The 27975-nt window shown below is 47.2% G+C and overlaps 1 long non-coding RNA gene across 9 annotated transcripts in view; it reads left to right on the plus strand.

Annotated features, from left to right (window-relative positions):
* LOC123581137 overlaps positions 1-27975 on the plus strand; it is a 156714-nt gene that overhangs the window by 43792 nt on the left and 84947 nt on the right. For 8 of the 9 annotated variants that reach the window (XR_006703618.1, XR_006703620.1, XR_006703622.1 and 5 more), the window contains exon 3: positions 21765-21886. This is a non-coding gene — a long non-coding RNA (uncharacterized LOC123581137). Of the gene's footprint in view, positions 1-21764; positions 22269-27975 lie in introns of those variants that run through there. The other variant, XR_006703615.1, reaches the window with a different exon arrangement.

Consider the following 27975-nt stretch of genomic DNA (forward strand, 5'->3'; position numbering starts at 1 on the left):
CTTTTTTAAAAGAGAAAAATGATATTAGTTGATTAATCACGATTTCTTTTCAATATCAAAAAGGGCACTGTGTAATACCCTCAGTAGGAGAAGCTTCAGAAATTAAAACAAGTTGACAGGTACCCAGTTCTGAATTAAAATGCACTTTTGACTTTCATTTTTTTTTTCCCTGTCAAGCCTTCATAGTTTTTGCAGGACATCAGGCCTTTTCAGATCTAAGGCAAATATGATTTGGAATTATGTTTCAAATTCGAACTGTCATATGGCCATTCACGTGTTTTGCCATTGTTACGATATAGGAAATAATACTCTTTAATCAATAATTCACCTACTGGGTCAGTGATTTTTTTTTTACCTCCATCTTCCCTTGTATTTCATGACATTTAATATTTCCTTGTTTACCTATTAAATTAATATTTTATATAAGCTCACCTATGAGATTCATACTTCATAGTTGCTCGCCTGGGCAAGCAGTTTTTCTGTGATGCCACAGCTCACTTAACTTGCCGTGTACAAGTCAAGAAAATTAGCAAGATGCATATTGTTCCTTATTCTGCAAAACAAATGTCACATGCTGCCTTTATCAACGACTTTTGGTGCTAACAGATGAATTTTAAAAATAAAACTTGCCTTTTCTATCGGCAAGGAACACTTCCTTTTCCCTCCTCCCTCTCCTTTCTATTAGTTCTTGGAAAATTAGTAAACACTAAATAATCAACCCCAGTCGTCCCCATCTTCGGGGGAATTACTCACCATATTTTCTGCTTACGGTCACTAGGGGCTAATGTCGGGATCTACTATGAGCTTCCTGTTGTTTCACAAAGCTTTCCTCAGCAGTGAGAGAGAGTTTGTGTACAGAGTGCTCACGGTGGGTATGAGATAGCACCCCGGTTTATTTTACTTCTGAAATGACTTTTAAAATATCAGTTTTAAAAGTGTGTCTTTCACCAAAACCAAACAGTATGCCCCCAATGCTTCTCACTGGGTTCTCTCCCTGCAGGGATGCTATCTAGGCAATTAGGTGTTTGGACTCAACTTCCACTTTGCAAATCTGTGAAAGAATTGCTCATGCCAGCAGCTGTAGAGAGGTCACTCTGTCGTGGTGTCATTTACCTGCCGCAGGACAGAGGGGGAAAAAAAATGCATCGTAGAAAATAATCTGTGATCCTGTTCAGTCCTTATGAAGCTGAAGCTATTTGTGGATATAAAAAAGTGCTGTTATGGGAGTGCCTGGGTGGCTCAGTCGGTTGAGCATCCGACTTCAGCTCAGGTCATGATCTCACGGTCCACGAGTTCGAGCCCCGCGTCGGGGTCTGTGCTGACAGCTCAGAGCCTGGAGCCTGCTTCCGATTCTGTGTCTCCCTCTCTCTCTGTGCCTCCCCTGCTCAAGCTCTGTCCCTCTCTCTCTCTCTCTATCAAAAGTAAAAATAAGTAAGTAAATAAAGTATTGTTGTGATTCCACTTCTATGAGACACCCATCTTGTACAACTCACAGCAGACTTGAGGTTAGCAGAGCCTCGGGGTGGAGGCATGGAGGCTAGTGTTGAAGGGTGCTGAGTTTCTGTTTGGGAGGAGGAAAAAGTTCTGGAGAGTAGCTGCAAAACAGTGTGAATGTGTTTCAGGCCACTGAGTTGTATGCTTCAAATGGTTAAAATGGTAAATTTCATGTTGTGTATATTTTGCCCCAGTAAAAACAAAACAAAACAAAACAAAACAAAAACACGTGCATGGAATGGAAACAGTGTCTGAATTACTTTGTACAATAAAGTTAGATGCTAGATGTGATTTGCAAAGAATTATAGAAGTTATAGGGGGGAAAGGTCTTCTGAGGCACCACAGAGTCCAGACCTCTGGTTTTGCAGGCCTGGAAGCTGAAGCCCCGAGGGAGCACGAACCACCCCTGAGTGCTGGTGAAACACCAGGCCAGGGCTCTTTGCTGACCCTTTGCCGCCCCTCCCCAGACCTGTCATTCCTTCTCATTCTAGCAAACGGTGCCGCTGATGAGATTCGCTTTGTGATAAAGACTTGCAGAGAGGCTGTTTTAATCCTGCAGCCTTTAATCTGGATGGTTCTTGAGTCAGTCGGGTTTGTCTCTGGGGGACAGCCTCCCAGCCCGGAGGCCATCTCCACTGTACCCGGTGGCCTAAGAGTGCCGTTAGACCCGGGGCTTTCATTTCACGGGAAAATCGTGTTTGAAACCAAAGTGGCTCCCTGGTGGCAGCTTGTTGGCCACTGATTCTCCAAGTGGGTAGTTCGAGACTTCTCCTTGCACGCAGCTGCTATTGCTTTATGTGGGTTTTGGACTGGACAGGGTATCCCCATGCTTTTACCACCGTAATTCATATTTCGATACAGCTGCTATTCCTTTTTTTTAATGTTTTTTATTTTATTATTGAGAGAGAGAGAGAATGAGACAGAGCATGAGCAGGGGAGGGGCAGAGAGAGAGAGCGAGAGACAGAATCTGAAGCAGGCTCCGGGCTCTGAGCTGTCAGCACAGAGCCGGGCGCAGGGCTCGAACTCGTGGACCGTGAGATCCATGACCTGAGTTGAAGTCGGACGCTCAACCGACTGAGCCACCCAGGCGCCCCCAGCTACTATTCTTGAGTGTAGCATTCTACTAAGGGAAGTACGTATGTGACAATCATCCATGTGATTTTTATAAGTGGTGCAAATTAGCTGGGAAGCGAAACCCTCAGGAAACAAATTTCAACAAACCCTCTGCGGCCTTGGAATATACTTTCCCGAGACTTTTCTGTGATATGCCTTTATTTATTTATCTTACTGGTACCATTGAACAAGAGCTTGAAGCCACATTTGAGATATATATATATATATATAGAGAGAGAGAGAGAGAGAGAGAGATAGATATAGATATATAGATGTATATATATATATATATATATATATATATATATATATATATATTAATTTCACCTTAGTGGAATTAATACTAATTATATTTCTTTCCACCCGAGTCCCGGTTGTAGACGACTTACCTACTTCCTAGCACCAAACACCCTGCCGCACAGCATTTGATGGTAACACATCCGTGTTCAGCGTCAGCATTAATAATTCTGAAGAAATTGCCTGATCAGGGGACCACAAAGCCCTAATGTGTGAGACAGGCATGCCACACTTTTTCTTTCCAAATGAGGCAATATTTTTGCTTTTCAAAATGCGTCTTGCTGAAGAAAATGGCTGCTGAGTCCCATTCACTGGAATAGAGCGTGAGAGATGGTATCTCGGGTGGATTTGTGACCGGGGATGAAACACCATCCCAGTCAGCGGGAAGCGCGAAACATCACTTTCCAGGTCAGGGCTGTTCCAGGCTATTTCGGCGGTCCGTTTTGTAATTCCACGAACGGGGAGTTTTAGGCTAAGGCCTATTTCCCCTACTCTGATAAGTGTTTTTTCTGATTCTGAGCTCCTTCAGAAACGGACCACGTGCGTGTAGTTGGGAATACCAAAATGGGGTAAAGAGGAAGGCCGAGAAGCTGAAGTGGCCGAAGGAAAATGGCTGAGGACAGTCTGCTGGGCTTGCCTGAATGGCCTTGAGTGGGAAAAGGAAAATAACTCTGACATACGTGAAGGTTATCGATACCCAGGAGGTAAAAGAAATGCTTGGCACGGCACAAAGGGTAACCAGAGTCATGGGGCGAAGCCAAGGGAGGACGTCCTGGAATTTAATATGAGAAATACGTCCAAACACGGGTGTGTCCATCAGAGTGTGAAATGGGCTTATCAGAAAAAAAAAAAAAAAAAAGAAAGAAAGAAAGAAAGGAAAAAACTAGCAGACTAGTGACATTGCAAAGAAGGTGAGAAGAAAAACCTAATGAACAGAAAGAACAAGCAAATGGGGTGTGTGTTTAGGGGAGCATCGGGCCCGGCCCAGGCTGCCGGCTGGAGGGACAGCGTAGATGTTTTACATCCAAGCAGCCGGCTGGTTAGGGCAGAAGAGGTTGACACCCGCAGACCTGTCCCTGGATGGGGAGCTGCTGGACAATCTTCCTGTGCCTGGAGTTAAGCTTTTTGTTACCTTAAGACCGTGGCTTCCCCAGCTTGGCAAGTCAGTGTTCCTCTGAAAGCCTCTTTATATCGTGAGGTAGTGATATAGGGTCACCACCGGGAATTGCGTAGACAGTCATAATAGGTATGGCTCTTATTTCATGGTATTTTGTTTAAAATTTTTTGACTTGACAGGGCTGCCTGAGCGGCTCAGTTGGTGGAGTGTCAGACTCTTGATTTCGGCTCAGGTCATGATCCCGGGGTCGTAGGATCGAGCCCCGAGAAGGGCTTCTCTCTGGGTGTGGAGCCTGCTTGAGATTCTCTCTCCCTTTCTCTCTCTCCCTCTACCCCTCTCCCCTGCTCATGCTCTCTCTCTCTTTCTGAAATAAAATTAAAAAAAAAATCTTTTGACTTTCCAAGTAAGTTGCAGAATCGTCATTAATACCAAAACCTTTTCCTTTTCTTTAAAGTTCATTTATTAATTTTGAGAGAGACAGAGATGGTGTGAGTGGGGGAGGGGCAGAGGGAGGGAGAGAGCGAGACTCCCAAGCAGGCTCCGCGCTGTCAGCTGCAGAGCCCGACGTGAGGCTCGAACTCACAAACTGAGAGATCATGACTTAAGCCAAAACCAAGAGTTGGACTCTTAACGGACTGAGCCATCCAGGCGCCCCTCAAAACATTTTCCGTTAAAGCTATAGTTTATTAAAAGTGCCTAGAAATGCCCCCTGCCGCCTTCCTGAGTCATCTCCTTGGATTTGTTCTTCCCCTGCAGGCAAAGAGATTTATTTCCATAGCAGGGGTTTCCAGTGTCCTGTTTACAGACTTGAGATAATTCTTGCTGGCTTCATGTACTGACCTGCTTTTTAAATAGTCCTGTCACGAAGCTAGGTAGGCAAAGTGATATTTTTATAACAAGGCAAGACTGACTTTCCCCAAAGGGAAAGGACCGTGCTCCACAGAATAGTGAGACCAAATCTCCATTTCTCTTTAAAAGTTCTACCACTGCTTATTTATTTATTTATTTTTTTCAACGTTTATTTTATTTTTGGGACAGAGAGAGACAGAGCATGAACGGGGGAGGGGCAGAGAGAGAGGGAGACACAGAATCGGAAACAGGCTCCAGGCTCTGAGCCGTCAGCCCAGAGCCTGACGCAGGGCTCGAACTCACGGACCGCGAGATCGTGACCTGGCTGAAGTCGGACGCTTAACCGACTGAGCCACCCAGGTGCCCCTCGTTTTTTTTCAATAGTGGAGTGACTCAGAGAGGATTGTACTCCCACCAAGTGGGCGAGACAGGATCGGAGTTAGGGTGCCCTGGGGGCGAGGTGTGTCAGAACACTGGCAGGTGAAAGGAATAAAGAAGCCCCTGGGTGGTCTGAGAGGGGTGCCCCCTGGGCCCACCGGCCTTCCTGGTAACCACAGCCATCTCTTGGCTCCCCAGGAGTGGGACTGTGGGCCAAGCAGGAGACCCTGGTCAAAGGGCTCCCCTGGGAGAAGCCCTCTCTGCTAGTGGGATAGTCCTGTCTGCAAACATGGCCTCTCTAACCCCAACCCCCACCCCCACAGTGTGGCCTGAAACGAGGCCAGAAGAAGTCGCCTGTTAGAGTTTTGTGGACATACTGGAGCCTCTCCTCTGGGAGTGTGTTAACCACTGGTCCAGAAGGCTGAGCTCAGTGACCCAATGCCCACACCCCACCTCCCCAGCCTTTCCAGGGAACGGAGAGGGAGGGGCTGCAGGGGGAGGGGTGGCAGAAGGGAAAGGAGGTGCTGGGTGGCTTTAGGAGTTGAAGCGGGCATTGGGGTGGGCGGGGGTCCCTGGGAGAACCCTCAGGTACAAAGGAAGTCTAAAGTGGGCTTGACCCAGGCTGGCCTTTGTGAGGGAACGGAAAGAAAGCTGCGTCTTTTTGTCTTTCCTTCTATTCCTGTTACACAAAGTATTCCACTCTCAGCTCCCAGAGTTTGGCTGGTTCTGGCTAGTGCTGTGACACTGTGGGGGAGGGGGCCCAGTAACGTGATGACCCTGTGTGTGCGTGTGTGTGTGTGTGTGTGTGTGTGTGTGTGTTTAAACGGTATTATTTTTATTCATGTGAATTACCTTGCTAATCATTTCCCAATCTTTATGGCGATTGATATTATTTTGATATGTCTTCAAAATACATAAGATTCACGGTCTGGGGTCCCACTTAACACGCAGGAGTGGTAAATTCGATTCACGTATGTGGAGTGTCTCCTATAGGCCAAGCACAGTGCCCAGCGTAGGGACTTTGACAACGGACCAAATGGTACCTAGAGCTTAATTAAGACCCAGCGTTAGGAACCAGCACCTTGCCCTTGAACCCAGTCCTGTGCCCACCTCCCCTTCTGCCCTGAGGCCCTGTGTGTTTTACTGGGTGAGAGCGCCCCCAGATTACCCAGACAGCACCACTCGCACGGCCCTGGGAGGCTGTGGCACACAGATGTGGGGGCCAGGGGGCCTCACCCCGGGTCTTCTTGATGTGATTTGTCTAAGCAGCTACTTCCCTGGGCCTTTCTGTCTGTGAAACAACTTCATCTGTGAAATAAATGAATGGGCCCGAGCCCGTCTGCCCTGCCTGCCTCTCTGTGCAGTCTTGAAGTGTAGATGAAACCTTATCTACAAATGCCCCTGTGAGCTGGGAGCTCCTTTGCAAACCCAAAGGGAAAAGAAGAACGGTGTTAGAATAGTCAATCTAATACGCTTCTAATTTCTGTGAAACGCACACTGGGTTCCTTCCTTGGCATGAAGGCCTTTGTTTCCTCCACCGCAACCACACTCCGTATGGCCCACTTAGCCCACCTTGGAATAGACTCAGTGCGTCAGCGTGGCACTTCCTCCCGATTTATCCACAGCGGCCTTCCATCCAACGTGCCCTCTTCTTTTTGCTGACCTCTGCCCCTGAGGACGTCTAGCAGAACAGAGGCCTGGGTGTGCCAAACGTGTTCTAGCCTTGGTTAGGAAGATCATACACCCACAAACCTCCGAAGCGAAGTGTTATTGAATTGGATAAACGGGCTTTGTGGAGCTTTTCTTTTCCGTTTTATTTCAAGGAGCTGCTGACGCGGTTAACGGGGCAAGTTTTGAAAAGAGTTTTGAGTCCGCATCGAGGGGAAAGGCTTCCTCCTGGCGCGTCCCAGGCGCTTGGGCAGAGTGTGGAATGGGTCAGTGAAAGAGTGAATTAATAAATTGACATTCAGGGATGATTGCCAACAGGCAAGCCTGCGGGATAATGTTGATTTCAAGGTATGGCTGGGGAATCTGATAGAGGGAACCATCTGATGAGTGGTCAGCTCGAGCTGTCCTTCCTCCCTAGCCCCTCAAGTGGGTCCTCTTCATGACTTTACAGGAGGAAGTCCCCCTCCTCCCCTGAGCGCATTCTGCACTTGCACCGACGGAGCCAGCCTGACCCATCCTCGATGCTCACCGCAGGGCATGTGGCTCGGCCCCTCCATAAGGCGCTCAGTCCTGTAACAGACGGAAACTTGAGGCTCACCAAGGTGCAAAGCCGGTGATCAGCCTTTTCCAGGTCTGCTGATCATTTGTTTTTAGCACAAACTTGAACACCCAATAGTGAAGACGGTTTCCTCTTTGCTCCAGAAGGCCTCATGTGTAGGAGATGGTAAACCACTTCTCACACGCTGGTACTCCAGCCAAGGTGCTTGGTGCCGGCCAGGCAGGGTCAGCCAGCCACAGAATCTGTCCCGGAGAAGTCGCAGTCGAGCCAGGTATGTGGCAATATGGACAAACAGCCTCTATGGAAGAGGCTCCATGGGATTTGGGATGGTGACCATCAACTTAAGTGGCACTGAAGAAGACATAGCAGGAAGGCAAGATCACTGGCTGGGCCAACAGATGTCTGCTGTCCTCCCCTGACTCCTCATTTACTGTCACCTGCAGAAGCGGACCACCCGTCTGATGGCTTCCGTCTCTCTAAATCAGGATACTAAGAAGGACACCTGGGTGGCTCAGTTATCTGGGCGTCCGACTTTGGCTCAGGTCATGATCTCGCGGTCCGTGAGTTCGAGCCCCGCGTCGGGATCTGTGCTGACGGCTCGGAGCCTGGAGCCTGTTCCGGATTCTGTGTCTCCTTCTCTCTGACCCTCCCCCGTTCATGCTCTGTCTCTCTCTGTCTCAAAAATAAATAAACATTAAAAAAGAAAAAAAGAAAGAAAGAAAGAAAGAAAGAAAGAAAGAAAGAAAGAAAGATACTAAGAGTATCTGGCTCAGAAGATTGGGCAAACTTGATCGTTTACACAATGTACCTGGGACACTGCATCGGCAACTGGCAGCTGTCCGCTTCCTTCACCTCATTGTACCAGTCTGTGTCAGCCCTGGGACTCTAGTAGGTCCTGAGCAAGCAAGTCGACTCGTGCTACCTGACAAACTGTATCCATCCACCATTTGCGAATCCACGAGGCAGAGTCTCACCAGTGCCCACTCTGCACCAAACACTGTCCCGGGAGGGGACTCAGGGAAGCCCTGCCTTCCTGCCCCAAGAGCCCGAAGGAGCCAATCTCGACATCTGGGACCTTGCAACTACGCCAGGGAGCCTAAAGCATGAGGCCTCTGGGTTGCCCGGTGACAAGGTCCATCCTCCCAGGGAGAGGTAGAAGGAGGTGCCTTTCAACCCACAGAGTGACATTTGAACTTCTGTTAAGTGTAGGGGTTGGTAGCACCGAGAGAGAGAACGGCCTGGACCGTCTGCACCAACTCCTGAGTCCCAGCGGCCAGCGGGGGCCAGACTGTGGTCACCCCCAACGGGAGGCACATAAAAGGGCTGGGGAAGCCATGTCCCAAGAATCGAGGTGAGTCTGGGTTTGAGGACAGGAGTTACTCTTCACTCATTGCTGGCAAGAAGCAAACAGACCATCGGGACACCTATGATGTTGTGCTTCTAAATGAATCCAAACGGAAAACGACAATGGATTCCGAATTACTTCTTGGAAATAAATTGTGGGTAAATACCATTTGCTTCAAGCCTGGAAACCCTAGTTTCCTCTGGTTTGTGTTTTTAAATGCTTTGACGATGTGGTTTGCTTCTCTCCAAGAAAAAAAAAGAGAGAGAGAGAGAAAAGTAAATAAAGGCTGACAACTGAGTGAGATCACAGCCAAGAATTCTAAGAGCCCACAGTCACCTGGGGCACGACGGTTGGCAACAGGGGACAGAAATTCAATATGGATGTGAGATCCATTCCAAAGGCATCAAACCCAACACCGAGATGAAGAAAATATACATTTCATAATGGGGCCCACATTGCCATCCTTCTAAGGGGAAATGTAAATGAGGATGTTTTTAGGGATTATTTCCACTTTGTCACCAAACTGAGATGTTGTCCTTGCTCCCTGCCAAGGGAGGATTGTGGCTGTTGTTCTGGGGAAGCAGTGGGGCTCATCCCCTAGCAACAGGCAGCAGCAGAGAGAAGGCTTTACAAGCAGTGTCGCCTAATAAATGCAGTGGGAAAAGTGTCAACAACAAAGACAGCCACGGAGGGAGGGACACTGGAGGCAGAGCATGTCGCCTCCCTGGCGGGAAGGGAGTATGCCTCCAGCCGTAGGCAGGTGGGAAGGAGGTCTCTATGAGGTGGGAAGCCCCTTTGATTTGCTGAAATGGAAGATCCCACATTTTATTTTGCAGGCGAGGTAGGATGGCCATTCTGAATTAGTTCCATCAGAAGTGCTTTAGTGCTGTATTGTAACTTTTTTTTTTTTTTTTTTAATGCATCCTACTCAAAACCAATCCATAAAGCAAATTTGCTGATCAGCTGTCCCTGGGACCTCTGTGTGCTGGCTCAGAACCTCATTCTGGTATTCAGAGGAACTTGTCAAACGGGGCCCTTTAGAATCTAGAAGCAGGGCTTCGCCGGCGCTTGGGGGAGAGTGAAACTTCTTCATTCTAGCCTTCCTCGGAGACTGGCTTTGCTGGTCTTCACGCACCAGTTTTTGTCACTTCTCAAATGAATGTCACAGCACAGGCAAGGAGAAGAGGGCTCTTAAATAAAGTCCAGGTGTTTGGGGTTCATAGAAGAAATCAAGGTTGCTATTTTCCACGAATGAGATGGTTGCCGAGCAGGTAACAGGTTGCAATGGTTATTGTCCTCTGCCTGTTCCCCGGGCCCCTGTGCTGCTTCCTTTTCTAACTGCTCTGTCAGAACCCCGGGTGGGGATTTCCTCTGGCCTGGCTCTCCTGGGCTTGAACGGCAACCTATATAGGCAGATTTCAATGCTACGTTTTTTTAATCGTTTCATTTTATTTTTATCCTAAGTGTACTGCTGCATTTTTTTTTTTTTTAAACAAAATGATTAACAATGAAAGAGTTTGGTTTGGAGAGAAGCCTTTACAGAAAACAAACTATAGAAAGTAATTCACGAGGAGTGCAGTATATAAAAAAACATTTTTTTTTTCCTGTAACCTTTTAAAAACAACGTTACCAGCTGTGCTATCACAAGACTGCCCTTGACCTCCACAATGTGAATTAAGGCAGAAGGTCGTAAGCAGCAGAGTTCCTATCTGACTGTACATTTTTGTCACCTATATCAACAACCATTTCCCTTTCTGTTTGAGAGATCTATGAGATCCCCTGCACGAGGTTCTGTGGTTCAGGGCTGGTGGTGGCTGCAGGGTAGCGATTTCACTCGGGTCTGCGACAGCTTGTCTTAAGCTTCATTTGTCTCAGAGCTTAATTTCCGCTCCCAACAAATCAGGCAAAATGGAAAGTGGCTTTTGGAAAAGAGTGGGTGAGCGACCGATCCATGCACCAAACATCCTTCTGGAGAGAGACGGTGGTGATTCACTTACCCATCTCTGAAGAAAATAGGTAGTGTTATTACTTCTTGGTTGCTAAACCAACAGACAAAAAACTATGGACCCATGTTCCTGGCTGAAGATAGGATGTTTATCCAGGATCTTTTATTGTTCCTTTGATAGGACTTCTATCGAGACAGTTTTAATCGTGGTGAAATGGTCGGTGTCGCTCTGGGTTTTCCTCCTTGTCGTCAACAATTTGAGGTGTGAAGTGAAGGAAAGCCCGTCTTATCAGAATGTTCTTTCCAAGACAAGTCTCAGCGAAGAGGCGGGCTAAAGAGTTCGGACTCTTCTCTATTTCAGGCAACACCGTGCTTATCAATAACTCCCCCTGGGTGCTCTGTTCACGGTGGCGTGCTCGGCTCTGTCACCATCCCTGTGACGAGGTGTGAAAGTGGGCTTATATTCCACTTGTCATGCAGGGGCTCCACTTTCTGTTTAGTAGATCTTCGGTAAGGAAGTGAGAAGACATGAGGAGATCTGTATTCAGTAAATAAGAGTTAAGTCTTTTCAGATTTCTGGGCTGGAATTTAACAAAACAAGGTCTGCTCACCAAAGTGGTTCCATCTAGACTAAGTACAGACTGGAGATAAATCTGACAACCCCTGACATCTTTAAATGTCAAATCCACCGCCCATCACAGATGACATCGTACCTAATGATCGAACTCCCTTTAAAATATATTCATGTAAATACATTTTTGTGAAACCACAAGCTGTTTCTCTCAGTTTTGTTTTCAGCTGGCTTTGATAAAGAGAGTGATTGGCATCCTACAGTTAATTAAACAGCTTTCAAGCCACCATCAATGAAAAAGTTTTAGGTTCAGAAATATACTAGGCTCTTCCTACTCCAAGAGTTTCCACAGTGCTTTTTAATTGTGCTAACAGACCCTGCCAGAGGAGAATTACTTAGCTCTAGCCTGGGTTTACAATCCAAATTCTCCTGTTCTTGTCGGTCTGATCTGTCTTTGTTCACTCACTGTATCACTAGCATGATGGCTTTGGTTCACACTAACAAGAAACGCGATTCCTGTCTGTGTTCACTCCGATACAACAGTGTTTAATACATTACACAGTCCTTATTCTTGTACACATTTCATTTTGTGACTAGAAAGCTACTTGTTTTCTCTTTGTGGAAAATAGAAAATAAAATGAGAGAGATTCCTTTCCAGGTCAAAAATTCTGAGTAACCAGGTTTCTCTCATCCTTGTCTGTCTGAATTCTTTTTTCTTTTTCTTTTTTTTTTTTCTTTTCTTTTCTTTTTTTTTTTTTTTTTTTTTTTAACCAGTAGCAGTTATTTGTAGATTCTGGAAAACTGTTACTTGCTTTCAAAATAAATAAATAAAAAGCCTGGTCTTCTGATTTTACAGTTGAACCTTCCCTAACCCTTAAAGCCAGGTTTTACCAAAATTGTCATCAGTTCATACAGGATGGATTGGCTTCAAGTAGAAAGGGATATCTAGCAAATTGGGGGGAAAACTCTATTTTACTTCCGCTTAGGAGTGTCTCTGAGCATAGCAATGGTATTTGAAAATCTTGCCGTTCGCAAAGGGATTTTGTGAGAAGAAAAGTTAGCTAGTTGCCCATGAAGTAATTATGCTGAAGACAATTTTTAATATGGAAGCATTCACGTTTTGGTTCATAAACTCGTAAAGAAAAAAAGTGGGGAATTTCTTTTTAATGCTTCGAACATTTCTTCAGTGAAAGCTTTTCTACTGTGCCACTCGGCTCTTAAGAAATTCCCGGGTTACAGATACAATTGAGGGTGAACTCGAATCTGTTCCGTGAGCACGGCCTTTTTAGTTGTGGTAAAACAGAGTTAAAATGACACCCGTTTTGAAGAAAGTGCTTCAAGATCATGTCATGTTTCACTCTTTCCAGATGACTAAAATCATCATCATTTCCCAAGTCTTACCTCGGGGGAAGGGGACACGTGTGGTTTAAAAGAGTGGGCAAGTATTAGTTAAGGTCAGGCTTTTTTTCTGAATGTGAGCCTTCGATGGTGTTGGGTAAGGGCAAGGGCAGATCTTCTAGGGTAAAATACTCATACAGAAAAATCTCTTAAAGTGACAAATTCAGGTGGTTACCATAGTCTTCTCTATTCCCTGTCATCATGCACTGTAGTGTTCATTCAAGGCTTTTTGGTTTGTGTGTTTTTAAATGCTCGTGTCTCGCTTTAAAGGTTCAAGCACTGAAAGGATTGAAACACAAAAGCATGAAGTGTAAAGTCTGAATCACATGTCTTAGGTCTGGAATTAAACGGCATAACCCATGACCTTGAATAGAAGATGTCATTACGTGGATACTGTCACCGGGGCATGCTCACCAAAAGCAATGTCTCCCTCTCCCCAAGAGCGTTTGAAACTGACCACAAATGTGTCCAGTGATTATAAACTCCCCCCTGCTAAGCTTTCTGTCAGTCAGTGTGGATTTTCAGTGTCCTTCCTGAGTTTTGTCATTTCTTTCTTTTTAGTTCTTTTTACTTGTTTATTTGCTGGTCTATGATTTATGAAGAAATCCACTTTCAGAAGAAATAATGACTTACTCTCTGTGGGTGTTTCCTCTCTTTACTACCTGAAGAATTTTCGAGTATGAATAGATTACAAGAAAACAGACCTGTGCAAAGAAGGTAGAGGAAAAATATGAACTAACTTTTCAATTGTTTGAAATGAGGGGGATACTGGGCTGAATCTACTGGTGTTTTTCAAATTGTTCCTCAAGTTAATTAGCCAAAGCACAGAGTAGTAAGCATTTCTTTCTAAGATAGATGTTAAAAACAGCTTAGCTTTTCCAAATATAAATAGCAAAGACTAATGCTCTTAGTATTGCCTGAAAAATTTAGAAATGTCTGCAGGCTGTTGTGAACAATTGTGTCTTTATGGAGAGTTGTTTGGGCTTTTTAGAAACTCATTAATTTGATTGTAAGCGTCTGAGTGTTATCAGGAAAAGAAGCTTTAGAAAATGGTTTCAGAATGTGTCATTTTCTCCTTGGTTTAATCTGAGATGGTGTGTGGGCATGCTGGTATTTTAAAAGGCTAAAAATGGTGTATAATTGCTATGCCTTCAAATATGAGGTAGGGCTGCAAACAGAGAAGTTTTCTTCAATCGTCTCTCTCTGACATTCTGCTTGTCTTCCAAGTAGTAATTCTTGGATTTTTTAGCAAGGATTCTTTCATTCTTTTTTCATTTTCAATTTGTTGCTATAATTCAGCAAGAACAAAATTAAAAAAAAAAAAAAACACAACAAACCATGTCAGCTTTCTATCGTTTTGATCTTAATATTTAATGTTTCATAAAATTAAAACCCTGTGTTTTCATGTTAACTAGTTTCATTATTATTATTTTTTTTTTTGTGAAATGATTTGCGGTATAAGACTGCCATTTGGTTTCAATATTAATCTATAAGATGAACTACGTGGGTGTCATTTATTTTCAGTAGTAAATAACTGCTTCACCGGTTATTTACCTTAGCATAATTCCACTGATTCCTCTAGGCTTTTGGTCTGCGTGGTCAAATAATATTTGATGTGTGTGTGTATGTAAAATAAAAATGACATGCTGCCTCATTAAAAGCAAGTTCATGGTGTAATGGTGACCAGAATTGGGGAATGTCATGTAGTTGGTTTCAAAATCCAAGCAGTGGATTATTCATTAATTATTCTTTTTTCCAGGAAAAGTCTGATTTGGTTGTTGCAAAGGTGGATTTACTAGAATTCTTTTTTTTTTTTTTTAAATCATTTATGTGTGTGTGTCATTTTAACCTTAAAAGGGGTTAATTTAGCAAGAATAGATACCTTTTCTGTTTGTATTGTGGCTTGTTCAATTTCTCATAAACTGTATTTGGTAGCTAAAATGTTGAAAGCAGTTTGGGAACAAAATGTCTGCTTAAACCATGACAAAATTGGCCACAATTTGCCGATTGGGCTGATAACAAAAGCCAGCAACACAAAATAGGTAGAAAAACAGTTTGTTCGGTGATGTGAGACCACTGAAGGTCTTTATGCATGTTATTTTTTTTCATTCTGGTGTTTATGTTGCGCTGGAAGATAAGTTTTTGCTCTCACCATAGATTTTGATTAACCATTTCATCTGGTGGATTTCTTTTAAAACTCCAGAAAACAAAGCTGTTCACCTGGGCTCTGAGACACATCTGAGTTGAAATCCAGCTTTGCCCCTAAACCCCACGTCTCATTCAGGCTCCACCTGCTTGTAAATGTCTCAAAGCTCACAATTTGATCTTTTAAAGCAGCCCTGAAATGCCATTGTTTCAGGTTTTCACCATCGACTTGTATGGCTCTCACTAACTTTTTTGCAAGTGTCAAACAAAAATTACAGTGTGCAGTTTAAAAAAGAGCTCTCTCCCCGAGCATGCAGTTGAGAAAAACGCCAACAATTAAATGTACACATCGACTCTCCTATAGCTTCACAGACTGTGCAAAAATATCAGGGTTTTACGCGAGACAATACATGTTTTCAAGTGATAGAAAAAGACAACGGCACCCTCTCTCCTCTCCGTTGTTTTGACTTCTCCTGCCATGCCTGCGTGTGTGTGTGTGTGTGTGTGTGTGCGCGTGTGTGTGATGGTCTTATTTTTCTGTCTTAAAAATCAGATACTCCAGGGCAATAATTAGGATGAGGCTTATGTTTCTACTTATCTAATCTTTGTTTTCACAAATAAATACAAATAACTCAAACTGAAACTTGATGGCTTTGGTGATAATAAAATAGCAGCCACGGGGAAATTTTCTTCATTTTAATGTTCTTTCACAACCCACATTCAGTTTCGGTAGGAAAATTATTAACCTTTCAACAGCCTGCTAAGACATAGGCTCCTAATACACTCTGGAGGATGATTTGCAGGTTTTGGTTCTATTTTGAGACTTTGTTGTACAGTTTTTTCTTTTTCTTTCTTTCTGTCTTTCTTTCTGTCTTTCTTTTTCTTTTTTCTTTCCTTTTTTTTTTTTTTTTTTAAGACCAAGGGCTTTCTTTGACAGCGATAGCAATGACTTGAAATCCTTTCGATTGATATCTTTTCAGCGCGTGCATATTTTTACAGTGTTCGTATTTATATTTGATCACGGGCAGAGGGAGGGCTCCTATTTCCTGTTCTCCTGCTGTCTGAGGCTGTGAAAGAGGAAATGTTCTGTGGTCTCACCGGTTTTCCTCATTCTAATCCTTGGGTGGACATTGTGAGTCCCGTGTCCCCGTTTTTCAAAATCCAGCTGAGCCGTATTTCGGAGAGGGCCAGTGGCTCTGTGTTAAGCATCTGGCTTGACTCCTGCCTGCCTTGGGTGGCCTCACGTCAGTGTCCGTCACTCCAGAGCAGGTCAGGCCCGTCTGGGCTTGTGGTCCTGAAGGTCTGCGTAGCCACCAGCTTGCATGGAAGCCTCGGCACGAGGGTTTCTCCCTGGCTGACTGCTGTTTGGTTTACACCTCTGGTAGGGGCGTGCGGGGAGGTGATCATGATCTGGTAACTCCTGTGTCTTCACCTGAAACGCACAGCGGGGCAGAACGTGGGACAGGAGAGGCACTGGGCGCGTGGGGTGATCTCAAATGGCAGTTTCCATTTTAGGTGTCTTCTCCAAGTCTGGCTGGGACGGCCACACCTGCAGAGAGGGCCCTGAATGGGACGTGCCCTACGTCTGGCGAGGCTGGGCCTCGTGACTCATAGTCCCCTTCTCTGTTCCATCTCCCCCACCCTTGCAAATCCCCGGCCTCCCCAGTGCCCTACCCTACCTGTTCCCACCACCCCGACGAGGCGGACGGTGGAAGCTGAGGAACATCTTGTTATCTGTGCACCCCTCCGTCTCTGCCACTTTCAGTGTCTTCCTCCTCCTCCTCTTTCTTCTTCTTTTCATACTTCCTGTATGGGGTTAGTGTTTTTCTTTCTTAATACTAAACAAACTATGTTTTTAATGTTTTTGGGGGGGCGGGGGGGCGCCTGGTCATGTTGCCGCCTACCTGCCCGGTCGTGGGCTTCTGCTGGTGCCAGGTGTCGGTGCGAGCAGAGCTCTGAAGCCCAGTGGGTTTTGCCCCCACCGCTCCTCCCAGGGTAGCAGTAAGGAGGGTCGAGCTGGTGAAAACATTATCCTCCTCAGGGAAAACATACTGAGAGCGAATGAAAGGAGGGCCACGGTGGGGCAGGGGGCCTGCAGCTTGGCTGAGAGAGCAATGTGATCACCGGGGCGGGGGGGGGGGGGAGTGGGGAGGGTAATCACTGGTGCAGGTTTAGTATCCCAAAGGGCTCAGCCTATGCCAGGCAGATGAGCAGTACCCAAAAAAGGAGATTGAGGGGCACATCGTACCCACCTTTCTCCCCAGGTGACTCCAAGAACTTGTTGAAAGTCTCAAATAGCCTCTGAGTTGCTGGCTCTTTCCTGCCACCATGGGGATCTCAGGAGAGAACCATCCGGTGAAGAACTTGCGAACAGTTGACTAAATGGAGAACATCCGTACATGGCCAGTGTGCAGTCACCTGCGGTCACTAGGGACCAAGCCCATGTCTCCTTATCCAAGAGCATCACTAGGTCTTCTGAACATCAGTCACCACTGGGATTCTTAGGCGTGTGTCTGAACCACCCTGAGACATCCCTGGGCCCCACTGCCAAAGTTTCCAATCTAGAAGGTCCGGGAAAGGGCTTGCAGATTTGCATTTCTAACAAAGTCTCAGGTGATGTGATGCTGCTGGTCCAAAGACGCGTGTTGAGAAACACTGGCTAGGGCCCATGGGCCGTGGGTGATGGGAATACCTAAAAGGCCAATGTCTGACGGACTTGTTGGTTGCCTCCATTTTCCCTCCAGCGCCAAGTCCCTTCGTGCGCTCAGCACTGCCTCTGCGATAAACCCAGTCCTTCAGAGTTTGGCCTCTCTTCGTAACTAGAGAGCAAGTTTACCCGTAGTTTTGGACTTTCACGGCGTCAACCAGACTACAGGTCTGCTAAAATGGGTTTGAGGTTTAGTTCTTTCAAAAGTGGGTTTTATCTTGAGGGTAGTGAAAGTGGCCAAGGTGAGGGGGTGGGGTGGCAGGACTGGACCAGGAAATAATCCAGTGAGGGCCACCCTTGGGTTGCCCAACACTCTTGTCTCCGTTACCATCTTCAGTACAGATGGAGGGAGGTATTTAATAGGTACCTCTCTGTACCAAAAGATGGGCAAACTTCCAAGATCCATGGGGGGGCGAGCTGATTGAATCACCTGTGAGCTCCTGTTCAGCCCAGAAAGGGGGCCGAACATCTTGATCGGGATGCTAGGTGGGAAGGTGGGTGGCACCATTTTACTAGCTAGTTGCAGAACTCCCTGTCGTCTTCCAGGTGAGAGGATGAGCCTAGTAGCACCAGCCTGAGAGGGCCGATGCCACGCGTAAGGGAGGGCACACATCTGAAACTGTGTCTGACATACGGGATGTGCCCGATAAATGGTGGCCAAGAGGACCTGGGTGTGTTCTGGGGCAGCCCGGGGATAGGCTCGTGCTCTGCTAACAGGGGTTTTGAGGGACACGGAGTCTTTTCTGAACCACGTGTAGGTCTGTAATGATGCGTGGAACACTTTGCAAAAACTGCTTCTCAGGGGACATCCCCTCAGGAAAGGCTCTCGATCTGCTCAGAGTTACGTGGCTTTGGCTCTAGAAATGGGAGCCCCCTTCAGAAACCAGGGAAGGGGGGCCCCTCAAGCGTGGGTTTCTCCCTCCCCTGCCCTGACATGTCTGGCAGCCCAGAAGCCTAATAATTTACACAAGGGACCCGTATCACTTATCTCCGAAGTTAATCTGTGATCATTTTTGGCTGTGGCCTCGCAGTTTTAACTTTCTGAGAAGCGAAAACCAGTGGAGTCCCAAGAGCTGGGCACCTTGGTGTTGTTGAATACACTCTATCCTCCTGGGCAGCTGTTTCGAAATCTCAAAAAGTTGGCTCCCAACCCTGTCAGACTCCACCATGAGTCAGCACGAACAGGATGTGAGTGCCTGGCCTGTCATTTTCCCAAGCGTTGACAAAGACTCTGGTGCAGAACAGGCTCAAGTGTGTGATCTGTTCATGGGTGGCTGGGGGCTCTGGCTTGGCCTTTCAGCGGTGAGACATTGACAGCACCATGGATGTTACAGCAAACTGAAGTCTCGGCTTTGCTCCCCCGCCCCCGTGCCCCGGTCCTCACTGCCTGGGAAAGAGGCTTGGGTGAAACCATCCGGTGAACCATCTGGTCTGGGGGTGGATGTCTGAGCTACTGTTTTCTTCCCCCTTCTCCAGTTTCCCAGGCCTGGAGCCTTTCCTCTGCCATTAGGAACGGAAAGGGAAGGATCCGGGAGCTAGCTCAGGGAACATCCAGAAGGTCGCCTGGGCTCCATTTTCGGGTCCACGACGACGAGGGCTTGTATTTGCGGTGTGATGTTTGTGACCCTGGGGCCATGCCTCAGATCTGAAGGAAAGTGAAGTTGTGTGCGCAGGGGGAGACCTACTAGAGATGTAATTCAGCCAGACCGGGAGTGAGTACAGGAAGAACATGTGACCTTTGGGACTGTCCAATGTGAGGCTGGTGGTTTCCACCAACTATCAGTGGATGCTGGCATGTGGGAAGCCACACGAGTGACTGGCTCTTAATTAGGGGCAAATCTTTTAAAGTTCCTGAATGGGCTCTCTTAGGTTGTTTTTTGAATGGTAACTACATAGCCGGCCAACATAGAGCCATTATGGATTTTACTTATCCATGCAAGAGCTCCTGAACAAGCTAGCTCTGAATGTGGGGACTAGGTAGGAGGGATCCACATCTCGGTCCCAGCAGGGTCCCTTCCAGTCTGATCTTAGGACAGTTGCCAACTTCCTCCCTGCGGGTGCCTGTAAAATGAAGGTTGAGCACATGATCCTTAAAGCCCCGCCACGTCTCACTCTGTGATTTTGGTCAAGGTCTGCATGGTTGGATGTCTGTTACTAGAGTCTGCCCGGGCTGTCATACTTTGGTGTTTCATCCCTCAGAAGTGGGGTAACTGGAGGACAGCACAAGTTCCTAAGCCATCTCTCTATCTCAACGGTGACACTAGAGGACCCAGCTTTTCCCTTGCACCCTTCTCCCTGGCTGACACATTTCTTCGCTCCTAGTTTCCCTTTGCCCACCCAGGAAGGCACTGCATACGAAATCGTGGGGTCAGTTTCCAGACGTTAGGTCACAATAGAAAATGCCAGCTCATAGGACACAAATCAGGAAGCTGGTTTTCCCAACAGATTCATCCGGGCAACGTTCTTCCCAGAATGTTAGATACCACGGAGCCAGATTTATCACCTTTCAGAAAGCCCGGTATTTCACTGCCACTGGCAAATGGGGCCCTTGACAAAAAACAAAACAAAACAAAGCAAAACAACAATAACGAAAACCCTCAGGCTGCAGGAGTTGATGTGAATCAGCTAACGCATTTGCACAGAAGGTTAGGGGAAAGGTAGAAGGAAGAACAATACAGAGTTTCCGGAAATAAATACAGACTATCACAAGTGCCACGCGAGTGTTGGGAACAGCAGGGACGATGAGTGTTACGGGGAGCTTGAAACTCTGCCACTCAATAGAACTCTGCCGGCAAAGGCTCCAAAGGCTCCTTGTGCAAAAAGGGTTTGGGAAGCACACAATGAATGAATTTCAACAGTTTTCTTTATTTCCTAACTTCTCAGCGTCTTTTGTATGCTACTGTGCATTGTGAATGAATCTCTAGGGGGAGGATGGAGTTTTTCCAAAATCGGGCACCCCTTTCCTCCCTTTTTACAGAGAATTTTGCGCCATTAACAAAGGTCAGGAAATGGGCAGGGGCAGGGGCAGCCGGTTTTCCTGGGAGACTCAGGGCTGCATCTTGGACAGGTTGCACATGGAGGGGACGGCAAACCCAAGGAAGCTCTGAGTAGACAGGCAGAGCCCGTATCTTCTCTGCCCATCAGCAAGCAGTGCCCGGTCAGAGAACACGTCTGCAAAAGCACAGACCGGTGTGGATTTGACCTCCCTCCCATGGCAGTTCTGTCTCCTGCCTTCTCTTCCTTCCGTGGAATGTCTGAGCCACAGATTTAAACGCAAAGCTGGCTTGCAGGGCCATGATCTTTGGGGGAGGGGACATCATCTATATGCCTGCATTGACCTGTCCCTCTGCCTGCCTTTGGAATGATCCTTTCACTTGTTTGGGAACTGAGAATAAGCTTCTGCAAACAACCTGCCGCTTGGGAGCCAAACCGTACTGGTCTCAACTGGCAAAGTGGTTTCAATTAGAACCTCTGTCCTTAGAGCTGTCTCAGCCCTCTGCTGTCCTCAGGGCTTTTGTATGGTCAGGGACCCCTTCTCCCTCCACCTCGCTGAGATTCCTTGGTGCGAGTCACTCCATTCGTGATGTTTTGGTGCACCTGCTAATTCTCTTGGGATGGAAAGAGGACAGGGGACCAGAAGTTCAGCCTCCATATTCCTTGTCCCTCCTCACTGGGCTGCAATTCCCCGGTGACCTCTCTCACGTCTCTTTGGACCCTTGAGGAGTGCTGCTCGGGGTAGCACCTGGGCAAACACTGAGCAAATATCAGACTTGTCCTGAAAGTCCTGTGTGACCCTTTAGCAAGGCCAACAGGAGCACGTAGGGGAAGAGCCTCAATGTGCCCTAGCAGTAGACCCTGACCCAGAAGGTCAGAACTAACTTCAGCTTTCAGTAAACAGGTAGTGGGCTTCTGGGAACATCTGCCTTTTCTGTGTCTTGTGAATTATTTTTAAACGAACACCCTGCTGCCCACCCGCCCCCCCCCCCCCCCCCGCATCATCACCGCCCGCAATTTTCGTTGATTATCGCTGTTTGAATAGGTGGTGATAAATTTGATTCCCCAGCTCACTGTGGCATTTATGATCTGTCTTTCCCTTTTCGGTTTCCATGTACTGGAGTGACTGTCTCTCAATGCGGTTGGCAGTGACCTGTGTTTTTCATGCATGTTTTTGTTTCAGAATAACTGGGAGGTGAAACAAGAAGCTCTATGACGCAGTTGATCGAAAATGACACAGACACAGAAAAGTCAGGACTCGGCCCCCTCCAGTGCCTCCACCTGCTGCCCACGGCCAGAGTGCAGGTGAAGGGTTTCCCCTGGGGCTTGATCCTAACTAAACCCCAGAAGACGTTTGGAACTCTTTTTCCACACCTACTCTAATCGTGGCCTGTTAATGATCACACTAAAATCATCACTAACTTTGAGCTTTCTACTGGAAACCCTGTCTTCTCAGCTGCCTCCTTCTCTTCCCCCGCACCTCAGTCACCTTCGTTCCACGAGGTTTCTTGGGCTCATACTGTTATGGCACGTTCTAGAGTTGAGTTGGATGGGACCCACTCTGTCCCTCCCCCTTCCCAGCACTTACCAATATCAACAATTATGCTGTTTGTTCGCTCATTAATTGGCCGTGTACCTCTCTACCTGCCTTCCAAATTTCAGTTCAATAAAGGAAGATTCTAGTCTGTCTCGTTGCCCAGTCTGTCCTCAGCACCTGGCGCTCTGCTCAATAATTATGTGTTGACTGGATCCATCATCTTATCACTTCTCATACTGACTCTGTGATATTGAGTTGCCCAGTATTCTAACCACTGTTTGGCGGATGAGGAAATTGTGAATCCATTTACCTCTGGTGATCTAAGGGGGTAAATGGAGTGGCCAAGGTGGGGACACAGGCTTTCTGTCAGTATACTGGCCGGCAGGAAAGGTTGATCATAAACTCTCTATTACCTGGATAATCAGATTCTCACCTGAAACCAAGTTTTGCCTTGCAAATCAATGTCCTTAGGTTAAATCTCATTTGCTTATGTTCCTGGAAGATTAAAGGCAACCATGTAGCAGAGGGATGTGTCCTCAGTGGGGAGTCTGGAGTACGGGGCCCTTGTCCTCTCTCTGCAAGCTGTTGCCTGGGTGAATCATCTAACTTCTCTAGGCGCTACTTTCCTCGGCAGAACACCAAGAAGACCAGATGATCCCAAAGACCCCACCCTGCCCTGAGGTTCTTTTCCCTTCTCTGCCAGTTCTGTTTTTCAGAGTCTAGAACTCTGAGGAGGCAGTGCAGAAAGGGATCGTGGGGAAACACAGGCAAAGCCCCTGAGAATACACAGAGCCCAAGCCCAGTTGTGGGTCTATGGACGTGCCCCGTGGGGTGCTCACACATACCGAAACCCCTTTAGACACATCCCTGTCCTGGTATATTTCGTTCTCAAGAACAACAGGAGGAGAAAAAATAAATTGAACACACAATTCTAGGTGGATGGGGCAATGGTTCTGAACCCTGGCCAGACATCAGAATTACCCAGGAGTTTTCAAAAATCCAAATGCCCAGGCTCCACCAGCACCATTCACAACAAAATTTGGAATGGTGGGGGCAGACATGAGTTTTTTTTTTGTTTTTTTTTGTTTTTTTTTTGTTTTACTCCCCAGGTAATTCTGTCATGTAGCCAAGGTGAAGAACGGTTGATCTGGGGCCATGTTGCCCAATATGGCTAGTAGCCACGAGCCACGTGTATCTCCTGAAAACTTAAAACGTGGCTGTGTGACTGAGGAGCTACATTTGTAATTCCTTTTTATTTTAGTTAATTTAAATGTAAATATCCAAAAGCACAGATCTAGAACACATGTATCATCACAGAAAGTTCTACCAGACAGCTCTGTCTGGGTGAACTCTGAGGCCTATAACCACCAAGTGAAATTACACTGAGTGCAAGGGAAGTTTAAGGTAATTATCTCAGTCTGTTAATTTGACTAGGGCCTGCTCTCCTGTCTTGGGCCTGCAATATATTTTTCATCCACCTCGTGAGCCCGGGCTTGGGCAGCAGCAAGAACGACACGCTTTCAAAGCAGTGCATGGTAGGATCCAGAAGAATTTACCATACCTACAAAGGTCCGAGGCTCTGACTCAAGTCATTCGGCATTTACTCTGGCTATCCTTTCAGTTTGCATCTTTGAAGCCCCAGCTCTGGAAAGGGAGCTGTCTGAATGATTGTTTCATTACCAGAATGTAGGACAGTGGGAAGCAGGCCTTCCAGGAAGAACTTTTGGAAAAGCAGATTGCCAAGGGGTGGGGGGGGGGGGGGGGGTTGGAGTTTTGCAGGAGTTTGGAGTTCTGTAGGAATTCAGGCTTTGAGATGGGCTCACTGAGGCCACTCAGCCAGCTCAGCCAGTTTGGGGTTACAGCTGGAGAAACAGAAGCCAAAGCTGAATCATTTTCTGCTTATCACTCAGAGACTGTCAGAGTTTTTTTCTTTTTTTGGAGGGAAAGCACCTTACAACAAATAATAATACTATTTTGAATTTCGAAGCTTTCCCTTTTTCAAAGCACTTTACCACCTCTGACTTATTTTGTCCTCACAACAAGGCCATAACCTAAGTAGGGAAAGGGTTTTTAGTGCCTGTCTAACACCCTGAGCAAAAGCTCAATATTACGGAAAGAATTAAATAGTAAAAGTGGAGACTCTGAGGCATTATTTTGTCCTCTCTGGTCACACTCAAGCACGTAGCAGCATAGCTAGAACCAAACATACCTGAATGTTGCACTCTTACAGTGGATTGTGTTTTTCAAAAGAACATAGGCTTCACATTTGTTCTGTCTCATTTCACCCTAGCTTTCTAACTCCTGCGAGTTGATGGTTGGAGGCCATTTTTTCCTCAGAGGTTTGTGTGACTGGCAAAGGTGATAAATACACCTTCAGTGTCTCCCCACCCCCACCCCCAAGTTAGTTTTAAAGTGGAGTGTGGGACAGAACAGAGGACAGGGCCTCTGTGGGTCTCCATAGAAATATCTCTGCTTCCCTCCAAAGGACAGAACTGGAGCAAAAAAAAAAAAAAAAAGCCATAGACCGACACGGTCACCTTGGAGCCTTCAACTCTCTCTACGTGTAGAGCTGCCGAGAATCGTTTCAAACCTCACTTGCCAGTGGGGAGAAAACACCCAAGAGTCTGTGTTGAGATCGAGTGGGTGGCCTAGCCAGGACGGCCATCTCCAGCAGCGGGCATGGGAGTAGAGGTAGCAGGACCGAGGTAATGCCATGGTCTGACCTCTTTGGGAAGGTTGTCCCTGCTACTGTGAATTCTCCTGGTCATTCCATCATCTGGCCCATCTTTGGTGTCTTATGTACCTAGGATACGATGAGAGGTTTTCAGATGCTTTACTGAAAGCAAGACGCACTTTCTGGGGCATTCCCCTAATCGACTGTTCTGGTGAAGCTCGTCAAAACAGGAAATGAGGTTAGCATGGAATGACTTTCTCTTAGAGAACTCGTGGTGCCTCTTAAAGACCACCACTTTCTTCCCAAATGCTTGTGAACTTTGTCTGATGCCTCTTCTGGGTTTGCCCGGAAACTGGAGTGAGTCTGCTCTTCTGTAGTTTTTAGAACCCGTTCCTTCGGAAAATGGTGGTGATACTTGCTCGTTCCCAGCCTTCCAGCTCCTCTCCCTTGCGCCTCAGTATCTCGAAGATGTCTGCAAGTTGCTCTGGAGTCAGAGGTGCGCATACTTCAAGCCCAGCAAGAACGTGGCTCCGTGCACGTGCCCTTGGCTGAGGTGGTCACAGGGGGGCTTTAGGGAGCTCCCTCCTCATGCTGCTTGGCCCCCATGCTCCCTTTTCATCAGCTGTGCCAGTAAGAGAAACGAATCCAGTGGATGAAAACTTAGTGAAAACAATCCACTTTCTTGCCCTGCTCCACGTGTGGGCATCTGGCTCAGAAAGGCACTGTAGTTGAAACAGCTGTGCCCAGCTTCCTTCATGTGAATCCCCACGCAGGGTTCTTTGACTCAGTTTTCAAAAGCAGTGAGGGTTTCATAGTCTGGGCGAGCGGCAACACGCTTATCTCTGCTGAGGCTTTCTGACAAATGGCTTGACCTCAAATTTCTAGATTTACATGTCTTTTTGTTAACACTGAGATCCTTTCGAGTCACATTTGCTTTTACCCAGTAGAAGGCAGTCAGCCTGGAGAACGTCTGGCCTTGAGTCACAGGTGTCCACAGAGGACTGATGTCTCCAAATATGAGAAGTGGATTACCTCCTGGAGGTCTGCCTATGCATAATGCTCTCACTTCTGTAATCACGGGTCTGCCTCCCTTTTAACATGACGTAGCAGGACCTCAAAAGCCACTCTGGGTCCCCATGATGATGGGACATGCTCTCCTTTAACCCGGGGTCCCTGCCTCACTTTTTCCAGGTCTACAACAGGTACCGCCTTTTCAGGGACGGTCACTTAAGTAGTTGGATGAATAAACGTGCACCTCGAACAATCCCAGCTACCACCTGAGGCTTTCATTTGTTCGGGACACAACTTTTGGTGGTTCACACATTACAGTTAGCTCTTGAACCACATGGGGGTTGGGGGCACCAACGCCCCACACAGTTGAAAATCTGCCTATAGCTTTTGATCCCCCCAAAGCTCAACTATTAATGGCCTACTATTCACCGGAAGCCTTACCAATAACAAACGGTTGATTCACACATACTTTATTTGTTATATGTATTATTTTTACTAGGCAGTAAGCCTGAGAAAACAATATTTAAGCAAATTACAAAGAAGGGAAAATACATCACAGTGCTGTACTGTAAAACATCCAGGTACAAGTGGGTCTGCTCAGTTCAAACCCATGTTGTTCAAGGGTCTGCTGTATTTCCAGGCCTCATCACAGGCCCCAGAGATGGCATTATTATCCTTTTGTTTCAGTTAAGAAAACTGAGTTTCGGGGCACCTGGGTGGCTCCGTCGGTTAAGCGTGCGGCTCCCGATTTTGGCTCAGGTCATGATCTCACGGTCGGGTGTGTGAGTTCAAGCCCCGCATCGGGTTCTGCACTGACAGTGCAGAGCCTGCTTGGGATTCTCTTCCTCTCCCTCTCTCTGCCCCTTCTCTGCTCGTGCTCTCTCCCTCTCTCTCTCAAAATAAGTAAATAAAACGTTAAAAAAAAGGAGTGTGACTAGTAAGTGACAGTTAGAGGAAAGATAGCTGAACATAACTGAAAACAGAAGGCAATCCAAAGTCCAAGGGTCCCTGCCGAGTCCTGGGCACCCCCTCCGCTGAGCAGAACTTCAGGCCCACGCGGCAGCCACCTGAGCCTTTTCCTTCCTCCCTCAACACTGGCAGCCATGTTGGTCTTGCCTCCTGCCCTCTTAGCAGAGGGTCTTTGGCGGGGCGGGGTGGGTGGGGGGCAGGATGTGGATACACTTTGGTTCTGCAAACTGCCCACGACTCCAAGTGTGGTTGGAAGGTCAAAAAAGGCAGAGGTCCCACCCTGGCCCTTGGCGTCAGAATCTGCCTTCTCACCAGATCCCAGAAGACCCGTGAGCACAACTGCTAGAGCTCAGCTCTCTGGGCCTCTTGAGGTCAGAGCTCTGTGGTAACACCTTCTACCTCCAGAGCCCAACGTGTGCCTGCCTTACGTAGGTGGTGAGGAAATGTTGGTAAAGTGAATTTGGTCTTTATTCTTCTGAGAAGCTAGTTGGGGAATTTGGGGGGAATCAGTCAGAGGCTCTCTGGGGTCCCAGGCAGGCCCCCACCCCTCAGCAAACAGTGAGGCTGTGTGAGAGTCAAGGGGACGGAGAAGGGTATTGGGCTAAGAAACCATAAAAAGAGTTACATCGGTAGAAGGGGTTGCTGCTGCTGTTTGAAGAAGAAAAGCAAAAACGAGGGGAAATGTGGCATCCAAAACAGGGTCCCGCCTGCAGCCCTTAACGATTCTTACTCCATTATTTTCATCTTTGGAACCTCTAGAGGCGGTAGAACACAGCCCTGTAATCGGTCACTGTCTTTAGGTTACCTTCCGTCCATCTGCTGTTTTCTTTCCTCCAGAAGTTACTTTACCGACACTAACTCCCCCACACTCCTGTCATCTCTTTGAGAAGGAAAAGCTATTTGGCGGTTCATCGCCGGTTCTGGCATGGCTGCCTTACCACGAGCACAGTCAACAACGGGAGCGTGAGCATGAGCGTGTGCGCGTGCATGCGTGTGTGCGGGGGGGTGACCGTGGGTGTCGGTAGCGCGCGGGCACCTGTGTGCGTGCCGCGGTGTGCGTGGTGGGTGTCTGTGCGTGGGTGGAGGGGGCGTGGGGGCGGGCGTGTTGTGCATACCGTGGGTGTCCCTGCTGTGTGCAGGCGGGTGGGTAAGCGGGTTATCTGGGATGTGTGTGGGTTGTGGGTGGGTGTGTGTGTGCGCGGC

This window comes from Leopardus geoffroyi, chromosome A3 (genome assembly GCF_018350155.1).
Source record: "Leopardus geoffroyi isolate Oge1 chromosome A3, O.geoffroyi_Oge1_pat1.0, whole genome shotgun sequence".
Taxonomy (NCBI): domain Eukaryota; kingdom Metazoa; phylum Chordata; class Mammalia; order Carnivora; family Felidae; genus Leopardus; species Leopardus geoffroyi.